We start from the raw sequence: 13,245 nt of genomic DNA on the forward strand, positions 1-13,245 counted from the left end.
GATAGTTGCATTAACAATCAACGGGTGTGGCAGCATAAACTCGGTCCCTCAGTTTTTTGACAGAGAGAGAGTCCACGCGGAATTAAAACAAAAATCACCATCTCTGTTTATAGCGTTACTTGTTAATTTAATTTGAGTAGCGTCCTTTGCGAATTTAATTTCAGCAGCTTCTTTGATAACACTATCTCAACAGCAGGAAGTGCGTGCCAGACTCTCCGTATTGTTATATTCCATAAGATGACCGGTGTCAAGTCAGTGTTCTGTAGTGGCGTATTTACTCGGCTACTGTACGCGTATGTGTCACTTATGATCAGTACATCGGTCCTCAACAGCTCTGATTGTCTGACCAGCATATTACATGCCACAACTGCAAGGAATATGATAGATACCCGCCTTACACAAATCGAGAACATCCTTTACGGAACCTAAAAGGACCCTGGTCTTAGATGGTGGTCGAAAAACACACTTCATGCCATATTTCCGAAAAATACGCCCAATCCTCTTCGAAATGCTCCCAGCGTAAGGCAAAAAGGCTGCAGAGTTTGGTGTCACCTCGGTATTATCATCATTCATGTGTTGGACAGTTGCGCAACGTACGTCTAATCTGTCTTTCACTAGAACCATTCTGACGAAAGATGACTTCGAGATGGGCTATCTCAGCTGATAAACTCTAAGGATCCGAAATGACATGGGCCTTGTAAACCAAGGTACCAAGTGCGCCCTTCATGTTGGGCCGGATCGTGAGAACTGTCGCGTGCTGATACAAATCAGTGTGAGTAGTTTTCCTATAAAAACATGTCTCAACATCCCTCCCCCTCCTCCTGGCCAACAAATCAAGGAAGGGAAGGCAGCCATCTTTTTCCACTTCCATCGTGAAACGAATATACGGGTGGATTGAATTCAGGGGTTCTAAAATGTCGTATAAATTGTCACTATCATGAGGCCAAGGCGGGTGTCTACCCTATTCCTTGTAGTTGTGGCATGTCATATTTTGGTCAGACTATCAGAACTGTGGAGGAAACTTCCTGGCAGACTAAAACTGTGTGCCGGACCGAGACTCGATCTCGGGACCTTTGCCTTTCGCGGGAAAGTGCTCTACCAACTGAGCTACCCAAGCACGACTCACGCCCCGTCCTCACAGCCTTAATTCCGCCATTACCTCGTCTTCTACCTTCCAAACTTCACAGAAGCTCTCCTGCGAACCTTGCAGATCCAGCACTCCTGGAAGAAAGGATATTGCGGAGACATTGCTTAGCCACAGCCTGGGGGATGTTTCTAGAATGAAATTTTCACTCTACAGCGGAGTGTGCGATGATGTAAAACTTCCTGCCAAATTAAAACTGTGTACCGGACCGAGACTCGAACTCGGGACCTTTGCCTTCCGCGGGCAAGTGCTCTACCAACTTTTTTTTTTTTATATGTGCTCTACTAATTGTTTATTAAGAAAACAAATAAAAACCTCTTGTTGGGTATGAAAATAAAAAGACGACGTTCTTCATAAATAACACAATATCCTGTGAAAACGTAAAACATAAAAGGTAGCTATATTTCCGCAAAGGCCTTCTTTTGTATTTGTATGTTTTTTGTTAACATAAATGAGTTTACAGTCTTCTCACCATCAGCAGCTTTTTTTTTTTTTTTTTTTTTTTTTTTTTTTTTTTTTTTTTTTTTTTTTTTGAGCACAAGAGAAAGAAAACAAATAGGGTGCAGATAGAGAGCTATGTGTGAAAAGGATAAACATATGTAAGGAGAAAAAAAAAACTTAGAAGAGGAGGAGAAAAGAGAACTGAAATAAAATAGGAATACTTTCCGCGCCATGCTCCACTTTGGCGCGCCAGCAGAACAAAATGCATTCTATCATTGACCATTGAAGGGGAACGTGGGATTGTCCAGCCTTGGCTGGCACGGTTCGTTGAGATTTCAGCTTTGAGGCGGGTCGTTGAAAATGCTCTGTAAATAGTTCGCGAAAGTGGCCCGATAGTGTCGATGCCGGCGAAGGGTGTGGTGATGTACTTGGAGGCGTGTCCAAAAGTCCGCCGGATCGACGATGTCGTCCCGGAAGAGGTAGTTGACAGCCATGCCACTGATCCATGTGATGGCGTGCCACTTAGCCGATGGAAAGTAGGTCGTGTCGGGATATATCATCATAGTGGGGGAAACGTGATGTGGTGGTACTCGGAGGTAGAAAGCCACAATCTTCTGTACGAGGCTCCAGACAGCTGCTGCTGGCCCACACTCAAAACGATGTAAATCTGTATCTTCGACATTGCACTTGAGGCACAGGGGTGAGTCCACCAGTGCGATGCGATGCAGTTTCTGTCTTGTAGTATACTTGCCGTTGACGAGAAGTTACCACATAGAGGTGGTGTCAGTGGTGTGATATGGTTGGTGGATCGTTTTCCAGACTGTATGCCATGAAACCTGGGGGTGACGTGTTTCGACGGGGTTACGGGGTGGAGACTTTCGGAGAAGGCGGTAGATGTCGCGGGTGGTCGTCTTCCTGGTCCTGGGGAGCTCGGTGCATATGTAGCTGTACTCCAAACAGAAACGGCCGATATGTGACATCGGAGGTGGGATGTGTGCCAAAGACGTCGGTGGGCGGCTCGAAACAGGCGCGAGCTCGGTGGTCAACATTCCAGTAAAACTAGCATTTTGGCTTTTCCATAACCGGAGCATAGTATTGGTGTAAAGTGCCGTTGTCCTGGCTCTCACATTAACCAGATCGAGGCCACCATCCCGCTTCGGTAAGGTGAGAGCTTCATACTGGACTTTGAAGATGTGTCCAGAACAAATGAAATAGCCGAATGCCGCCTGTAACCTGGCCGCCATTACCAACTGAGCTACCCGAGCACGACTCACGTCCCGTCCTCACAGTCTTAATTCCGCCATTACCTCGTCTTCTACCTTCCAAACTTCACAGAAGCTCTCCTGCGAACCTTGCAGGTATTTCAAATGCTATAGATATCTCGATTACATGGGAAAAACTATGGATTGCGAGAGTGTCGCAAGGTATCTATTACTTATGCATCTTTTTGATTTTTGAAAAAAAAAGAGTTATTTAGAATACGAATCGTAAAATGGAAATTATATCACTTTTTCTTCATGGATCAACTTGAGAATGAAATTTAACCAAAATCAAGCAAAAAGAACAAATATTTCAACCAAAAATGACATATGTCTTGACAAATTTTATGCTAGCCTTACGCGCCGTTATTTGAGTGCATCATTGCAAGCTTATCTTTAAGAAAAGCGTACTCTGAGATAATAAATCTTTTTTAGTGCAAAAGCACTCATTTTCAAAGCAGGGCTAAAAATGAAACAAACTCGAGTACGAAATCAATACTGGAGCCACTTTTCCAAGCTAATGAGTACATGCATATCATTATTAGTATTTGTCCCTGAAATCTGACATGTTTATAATAGACAATACAGTATATGTAAATTTTACCTTCGCACCTATGTTTCCTATATATTATATCCGTACTGCATACATTTCAACTGCCGTTAAACTAGTAGTGAGAGGTTACTGCTTTCCTTCGTACCATTCCATACTTCAGATACCGATACTGTGAGATTCCTCACGACGTTATAAAAAAGTCAAATACTTGTTATCGATATCTACAACACAGGAGTCGAAACAAAAGTATCGATACTGACCTAATATGTATCTAAACGTCACTGAGCAAAAGGTCGGAGAGAACCAGTAAGAAGGGAAATTGAATCTGTCGCGTCCTGTAGTGGAGACCATCCCGGCAAAATCTAAATCTGTATGGCCAGCTAAGGTTTGGACACCGCTATTTCAAGATGCGATTCCAATGCCTAATAGTTGCGCCGTCTTGTTCGGTGTTGTGTACCAATGCGGCACAAGTGTTGGGAGTTGCCCCACTAGTTTCTCTTCGTGTTTTATGTTCTGCTTTTGCTATTATCGCAAAATTGTCCGAAATAAAGTTTAATTGTACTTGAATGATTGCCGTACTCTGCAAAGAATGCCTACCCCCACGCACTACAACAACGTAGGCCAGATTGGGGCAAGTTGGCGAGCTTAAAGGATAAAATCGTTTTTATAATACATGAATCATTAAGTATTCCTTTTTTGTATTTGCTCGTCTGTAAATAAACTATCCTGGAACCCAGATTCCGTTGCAGGTTGCCTGACTAACGACTTCCAGGAAAAACAAAATTTTGATTTTCTTTATTTCGCTTGGTTGTTGACCGAATTTAAAAATTTAATACGCTCTCATTATCTACCCATTCTTAGAATGTATGAAGCAGTACATTAATTTATTCAACACTGACATAAAATACTTTGTAATGAAAACATTTTTGCGTTGCAAATTAATATAAATCCAAATCAGTGTTTTTCCGATAAATAAACGCACATACAAATTTTCCTCCAAAATTTGAGTAGTCCTCATGCCAACTTATATGGCATTTGTAACAAAGTGTTCTGGTGAAGGGTTAACGCAAACCTTGTCACATGCAGGAGTCTACAGTATCCTTCCTTTGGAACTTTAGCCCTATTTCTTTAAACCTTCTTGTTCCACCTCGTGTGCTTCCTCATCTGTTTCGCAGGTGAGTTCGTTAAAACGTACTTTGCACACTGTGGGTTTTCAGTTTATTCGCATAAGGTATTTCTTTAGTCAGTGGCTGAAAATGCAAAATACTTCGTCTGTTTTGCTTAATGATTGGGACCACCGCTGCTTAAAGTTTCGGGTTCTCAGTACTGATCTGCCGAATGCTCAACAAGAGATTCATTAGAAATTCCTGTGGGTTTGCATTTAGGTGTTAGAGTGGACGAAGAAGCAGTTTCAATTTCGGTATTGCCTGTAACGAGGGCATTAGCTATGATTTTGACTGCAACAAAATTGTGCTCGATAAATGAAAGGGGATACCGCTTTACGAGCTATATCTGCATGGAAATAAGCAATTCTCAAGGGTTTCCAAGGTTTTTAATTTGGACCAGTCACCAATCCCCAGTCGGCTATGTTAAAAGCCTTTGACGTTTGGTCGTTTTCAGTGGAATTGACAAGAATAAGACATAAATAAATAGTGAATGTAAACGCACATTGTCTAAGAAAGACGTGTAAAGGAGTAGCCAAATATTTTACCTGTTTTTCCAAAAGAGCTTATGTTGAATATCTTGAGAGATGTAACACACCAGGGATGCACACAACAATAAAAGTCCATTGAACCGGTGGCAGCGGCTTCATCTTTTGAGTTTTCAGTGTCTCATCGTGCGAAGCGTTATTAGTATCCGTATGGTAATTAACTAGGTGTAGGAAGTTAACCTAAGTAATTAGTCATTTTTTCCCGTTCATCAACATCTCCTGGTATTCCGCACATACCATGCCCCGAGAATTACAGCGAATATCTTCAATAATGCAAAACGTGGACCTCAGCATATGAACACTGAGATAGAAATACGCCACGTGTAAACATGAAGAGAAAAAGCAGTCTCAGAAACCTCGTTTAGAAATATCGTACCAGTCCGCAGCGTACAACTTTTCCAATTGCAGGCAGAAAGTAGGTCGCACCAACACAGTTCGATTACTGTCTGTATCAACGGCACCTCCCTGTACTTCCACTCACCAGTTTAAATTGGACAGAATGTGAGTGTATTGCATTTCATGAATGTACGCAGCAGAACAGCATTTTGATTATTCCCGTATTTTTTCTCTTTCTCCAGCGTCAGTTTGTCTCTATCTCGTGTCTGCCTGGTGTTGGCTGAACAAATTTGTAGTCATCCGTCAAACCCCACCTGCAGCTGCCGTCTTCTGAAGCTTTTATAATACTCGTAGTTTTGCGGAGCACGTCGTAGAAGTATTTCGCAGTCTGTACTCATAACAAACGAGAAACAATCACTTAGTCTCCGAAGAGATACACTTAGTGGTGCGTTGACATGGTTACTCGGATTCCTGTTATAATGTCACGAATTTCATCAACATCCCCTGGTCTCCCGCACATAGCATGCTCCGAGAATTACAGGAAATATCTTCAATAACGCAAAACTGATAGTCGCAGCACTCAACCCAATTTTACAAAAGTCCCGGTAACATGAGGCGGAAATTAAAGAACCTATCAAATAAAATCACGATCAAAATTACTACTCACGAAACAGATAAGAACTTCTGCTCCGAAAATTAAAAAAAAATAAAAATTGATTACATAATTGTCGCTGTTCGTTTGATTTCGAAGTAACTGAGATCTACGAGAAATTTAGCTACATAACACCACGGAAAAGCTATTTTGATGATTTGTGGGCACTTATCCCCTAATAATTCTGTGTACGGACATCAGCTTCAACCTTCACGAAATGATATAAAGCGAACCTGAACGGTGGAACTATTTTGTCCATTGTCAACGTGCTTGATCCCCACATCAGCAATTCGATTACACGTATCTGAAATGAAATGTGGTCTGCATTTTTCACGATTTATAACAATTATTATTTCATGCTGAAACTAGATTCGAGCCAATTTCCGGCTTATGTTCACTTGGCACCGCGCAAATAATTAATGGGGTGCTGCGATCTTCGATTATATCAAAAAATAAAACGTCGTCGAATCGAAGAGCCGCTCTGGAAAACATTGTTGAGTAACTGTGTATTAAACGTTGTACAAATTAGCTGCTTGTTCATTATGAGAACATCATATTGTCACATCTGGGAACAGAGACCTATTTACTGTATTTCAGGAGGCGGATTATTGGCTCTGAGCACTATGGGACTTAACAGCTACGGTCATCAGTCCCCTAGAACTTAGAACTACTTAAACCTAACTAACCTAAGGACATCACACAACACCCAGTCATCACGAGGCAGAGAAAATCCCTGACCCCGCCGGGAATCGAACCCGGGAACCCGGGCGTGGGAAGCGAGAACGCTACCGCACGACCACGAGCTGCGGACGGCGGATTATTAATCAATTAAATTACATGTACACTCCTCAATGTTGATAATGGTACAGTATCCGAAAATGACGTGTAGATCTAGATTTGCAACCCGTTTCTGTGGCAAAGTTCTATGTCTATAACCTTCCATTACTAAAGAATAAATGGATAAATAAGAAAATCTGATAATTTTTTTTCTAAATCTAATATACAAAAGTTACAGGCAACCAAACGTCAAGGAAAAAAATAGCTCTAAACACTGTAGGAGTTAACATCTGAGGTCATCAGTTCCCTATACTTGGAACTACTTGAGCCTAACTAACCTAAGGACATCACACATATCCATGTCCGAGGCAGGATTCGATCCTGCGACCGTAGCAGCAGCGCGGTTCCGGACTGAAGCGCCTAGAACCGCTCGGCCACAGCGGCTTGCGTCAAGGAAGAGTAACGTAACGATAGTATGAAATACATTATAACATTACATGAATTTTCCTTCAGTGCTTGCAGAACAATTTTAATGTTAAACAGCAAATACTTTCTGATGTTCTGCAAAATTATTACTTACAGAAACAAATTCTGGTTTAACACATAATACCGTCGTTGTGATATTTTGTATGCAGTCAGATGGACATTATTTCGATTTAATTGTAATAGCATTTCTATGAATAACGCAGTATGGTGATTTAAAATAACATTTTATATAAAAAACTGAAACAGAATTTACAAATCGGTAGAAATCCATTGATTCCTGCATTTCCATATTTGGATAGTATCTGGAAAACTAACGTAATACAACAAAATCCTTACAAAATTCTGAGTCAAATAAATCACACCACAAATTTTACAGTGGTGGAGGCGTAGGAATATATTTAGGTAACTGTCTTGCCCTACACACTCCTGCACTTTAACAGGACAGTGGTGGTAGTAAGGGACGATAACTGAACAGAAATAAAGTATTAAATACTTTTTTTCCTTCGACAAATTTCAGGTGGAGCGTCTATCGAAATGAATACTATACCATAATTATCAGTAAAAATTACTTTAGTATACCTTACAATCGATATGCAGTGTTTCAGTCACATGGGTATAAGACCATACTATAGTATTATATAGTATGATGTATGTTAATCCGTTTTTTTGAATACTTATCCTACAGTTTTGTTCATTCTCAAATCATGTTCTAAAATCTATGTGTTTGAAGTTATTAAATTTATTTGTGTCTATTTGCAGATACACAATGGGAGGACGTATAACAATGTATGTAAATGTTTTAATATCAAAAGTGAAATTTGGAGAAATCGGAGAAGATGCTGAAATAATTTGGAAACGTCACTGTGTAGAAGAATGTTAAAATGGAGTGGACAGATAAATGAGGAAGTTATAAGCAGAATGCTATACAAGAGGGACACGAAAGTGGGAGACCGGTTGGCCCGTCCACGAATAGAACTTGCACTGCAAGGAGCAGAGATTCTGATGGCAGACTAGAAATTATAATATGTGAGTAAGAATATCGATGATGATTCTTCAGTTTCTCCAGGCGTATTTCATGACGAAATAAATCTCGGGTGAACAGCCTGGTGTGAGTGTACAAAGTACACAACATTTCCGCAGTCGACCTTGTTGCCATCATCAGGCGATGAAATATTGCGTCCTTTGTACACTCACACCAGGCTGTTCACCCGAGATTTATTTCGTCAATATTCATGATTTTGAGTACAGTACTAAACCAGAGACGAAACTATTAGCACAATATAGGAAGATATAAGGAACGTAATCAAACCACTCGAATGCTCAACTTGAACAAAATTTGGTAGCTGTTAAAAACGTTAGACTCCTGGCTACAGAAATCCTAGTCAACGTTCTCAAACGTCGTGCATTTGAACAGAGAATACTCTCGTAGTGAGTACTTGGTTGCTGCAGTTAAGTCTGCTACTGCGTTAGTTCGACGAAGAAGTTGTTCACAGCGAACGTGCTTTTCTCTGACCGAGCGAACAGATTGCAAAAATGGTGTTCAGCCTAGATAAAATTTGTTCTGAGAAGTGAAACGCCATTTCTAGGCGGACGAAACGAAAGTAGGAATGAGGAAGGGGGTTAGCAGTGGCCCAGGTAGTTTCCTTCACCGACAGAATTAGGAGCAGCATTCGTTACTATTGTATCATGTTGTTGATTGGTTGGTTGATTTGTGGTAGAAGATCAAACAGCGAGGTTATCGGTCCCATCGGATTAGGGAAAGATAGGGAAGGAAGTCGACCGTGCCCTTTCAAAGGAACCATTCCGGCATTAGCCTCAGGCGATTTAGAGAAAAGATGGGAAACCTAAATCAGGAAGGCCGGACGCGGGTCTGAACTATCGTCCTCCCGAATGCGAGTCCAGTGTGCTAACCACTGCGCCACCTCGCTCGGTGTATCATGTTGTGGGAAAGACAGGCTGTCTACACTATTTAGCCGGCAGCTGTCGTAGAGCGGCTCTAGGCGCTTAAGTCTGGAACCATGCGGCTGCTAGGGTCACAGGTTCGAATCCTGCCTCGGACATGGATGTGTGTGATGTCCTTAGGTTAGTTAGGTTTAAGCAGTTCTAAGTCTAGGGGACTGATGACCTCAGATGTTAACTCCCATAGTGCTTAGAGCCATTTTTTCTACACTATTTAGTGTCAGTACTCGTTTTAATAACAACGTTATTCCGTACAGAAGTTGTGATAATTAGTTTGTGGGAATGGTGGCACGTTGGTGGATGAGGCACTACGATGAGAAAATGAAATTTAACACTGACGGTTGAAACTGTTGTTAGAGAGTCGACAGTTGTTCTTCATACTTTTTTCATACTAACCAAACTGGGATAACGAAACACTTCAGTGCTTTCTTCCCTTTTTGCCTTACTTTTTTCATCTTCTCCCTAGGTTGTACTTTTATTTGTTTTGTAGATGTTGATCTCGGTTTTTCATGCACAATTCAGTTCAGTGGCTTGAGTAATATGCAAGTTTACAATCAATCGTAATAATAAGACAAACGTGTTCAAATAATTGGTTGTTTTGGCAGAATAGCGTACCATAGACCCAAAGAAAATTGTCAGATCGGGGTCATTAGTATCGAAAAAAGGAACTCAAATATTTCTTATACTTCTACGTTTACTTAAAACTAGTGTGTCCATTAGGAGTCATAAAACTAGGTTACGTACTTGATGTTTTACCACCCACGGGCAACAGTAAACATCTTCTAACGAACGTTTGTGAACTGTAGCATCAAGGCACGGAGGGAGGTAAAGCTTATAAAGACGGCTAGTGTAAAAATGAAAATCAAAATACGACACAAGTGTATCCACAGTACACACATCGTATTGTTAAATGCAGCACGTAAGCACAATATGTAGCACGCAGTCACCACCGGCTGAGAATTTTTTGGCGCCTTCGGAGAAGACTGTATTTGCCTCCACTGCCAAAAACCTTTTCTGATATTATTGTTTCTTTATTTAATGTGGATAACAAATTAGGTACAATAATCCAGGAGTAAGAGCATTAATAATTTGTGAGTTTAAATTGTAGAAAGAAACAATAATGTAATAGCGAATAACCATGAGTTAGAATTACGCGAAGTCAATAGGCGATACTGCATTAGGTTCACTGGCCCTCGGGCGCTGTTTGAAAGTGACCACTTCGTCATTAAATTTATTTCCGCGATTGCTGCACCAGCAATAATTTGCGTGCGAAATTTTTTGCTTAAATTTTATCGTGACTGCACTAAAGGCCATCAGAGGTTCATTTAGAAGTTGCATTTTTGTACAGCATGACGCGCATGGCAAAAGAAAAAAAAAATCAGCCACATACTTTAGCTGTATCTGAATCTGGAGTACGAGTGGATGACCTATTCACCGCATAAAATGACCATAACAGTAATTATGTAGTTCATAATTTTACTTTTAGGCAATTATGATAAAAGAACGCGTTTTTAGATGTAAGTTACGATAAATCCTTAGCAATGGGAAACAATGAAAAGTACATCTTACATCAACATAACACTTTTAATATTAACAAGGTACTTTTTATGTTCTGTTGGAACCTCTCTTCTAGCCTAACGCGTTGGGCCGACCTTGGCTGGTACTGTCGCGAACGCAAAGCTGCGCTTTGATGTTCCGCTGACCAAGAGATAAGAAAGAGAATTTGTATAAATGGTCTGGATTGCTGCTCAGCATCTGGTGCACCACACGTTTCACCCCTTAGACGGCTGCCTGTTCGCCTCTATGATACGGGAAAGTCGACTTCGCACCTAGCGGTCTTCCCTCGCTATGAAAAATGTAACAAACAAATTCACAATATCCGAAAGAAACAAAACAGTTAAGGACTGTGAAAACAGTTGAAAGACTGAAATGGCTTGCATTGTAGTCTGACGTCATATTTTCTTACACTGATAACCAGTTCTGATCTACCAGTCAGAACTTCACATGCCCTGTAAGCAAAGGGAGTTCTTACTTAACGTATCTAACACATACAAATGATAAAATAAAGTTGCAAGCGCGATACGGTAGCATATAGCAGCACAGCAGTTCGTAGTTCTCTGGCGATCTGCGCACTCACAAACGGTTTTATTTTAGAGATACTGGCTTTTTTATTTTGATACATAGAGAACGAAAGCTTGTAACTTCCTCGTAATATATATCCCCACATGCCGCCACAAACCCTGTCACTCTTAATTTATTTGCGTTAGTGACAGGGATATGCTGCTCGTAGCACCAGAAAAGTACTGGTCGCTTCAAACCAACACAGTACACTGGTTTTTTTTATATGTGTTTATTACACAAATTAGATATGACTACGCAGCACCCTTTTTATTCATTTTTAAAGATTCAGTATATGAAAGAATTCGATTAAAGACATTTCTGTAGTACCCATCGGACACAACGTCAAACCGTCAGCAACAGAAAAAAAGAACAGAGAAAACGTGGAAGTACCGTTTTCTCACAGCACCATATCATTGAATAAACCACCTCTGATACGTTGCTATTTTTCGTTTATTATTAATTTGTTTCTGCCGATGGAAAAGACTATTCAAAGAATTTATATTACTATTCGTATAGTAATATAAATTCTTTGAATAGTCTTTTCCATCGGCAGAAACAACAATATCTTGTTGTGAGATAGTCGGAACCTTGCAAATGCATTTGCAGTAATTAAAAAAACAGCATATTATCATTCTCCTTCGTAGGATTTCTTAACAATAACCAGTAACAAGTTATGGGAGTAATTTTTGAGAATGCACACAAAGAAATAAAAAGATACTTAGAGATTTACAAATGCATCGCTTGAGGTGAGCGTGTAGAATTTCCCGCCTTGACAGCGTAATAAATGAAGAAATAAGTGAAAGGACACAGAATTATTACAGTACACATATTACAGATAGATGAGAGACACCTTAGATGGCTAGGACATGTCACAGGAATGTCAGAAGACAGGTGGCCAAAGAGGGCACTTTGATGACAACATCCTGGAAGAAAAAAAAGTGAAAGACTGCGAAAAGGGTGGCTGAGGAGTAGCCAAGAAGCGACGGAGAGAAGAGGAATAGAAGAAAGTGAGGAAGAATGGAGAGATCGAGGCGTTTGGTGACAGAGATACGGGATGCTGGGAGATCTGCAGCGCCCCCGCCATAGTAAGGAGACCTTACTATCATCTAAACTATATAGTAGTAACTAAGATTTCAAGTTACATGCTGGCACTTATCAAAGCAAAACATAAAGTGTTTATGCCACCTACTCTTTGTCGTCTTTAACTCTTTCTCAGCACAGAACCAGGTCCCCGCCAAGCACATGGTGTCACAAATATTCGGGTCCATATCCTATTTCTCTGCTCTCTTAGTACTCTACCATAGACTATGTATCCAAAAATTATTCCCGTTATTCTAAATCTACTTTAAGTACAAGCAATATACCTAAGAGTGTATTTGTAAGCACTGTGGGAGATGTGTGATGTGGAATTATGATGTGGGATTGGAATTTTGTTATTTCGAGGTAAATGAGTGTTTAGAGGATATAAGAGGAGGAAGAAAGTGTCTCAACAGAGTTACCATTCATTTATCATTTGATTTTTAAGACATATTTCATAGTGTTATATCTGAACGTGCGTGGTGATTCAACGAATCTCGTAATCCGATATAGCTTCGTGTAAGTAATTTGTTAGCAATATACGAATTACGATTTCTGTAGTGGCAAAATTGAGAAATGCTTTGGTTAACTATGAAAAAAAAATTCACAATAAAATGTAATGAGAATTGTTTTAATACTGGCACCAGCAATCTCTTTGCAGCCTCACCTCTGTTCCGTGGTACGTATGTCACGTCGTAAGATTTTAGTGAGGGCCAAGAAACATTTTAG

Source organism: Schistocerca serialis, chromosome 7, assembly GCF_023864345.2.
Source record: "Schistocerca serialis cubense isolate TAMUIC-IGC-003099 chromosome 7, iqSchSeri2.2, whole genome shotgun sequence".
NCBI lineage: Eukaryota > Metazoa > Arthropoda > Insecta > Orthoptera > Acrididae > Schistocerca > Schistocerca serialis.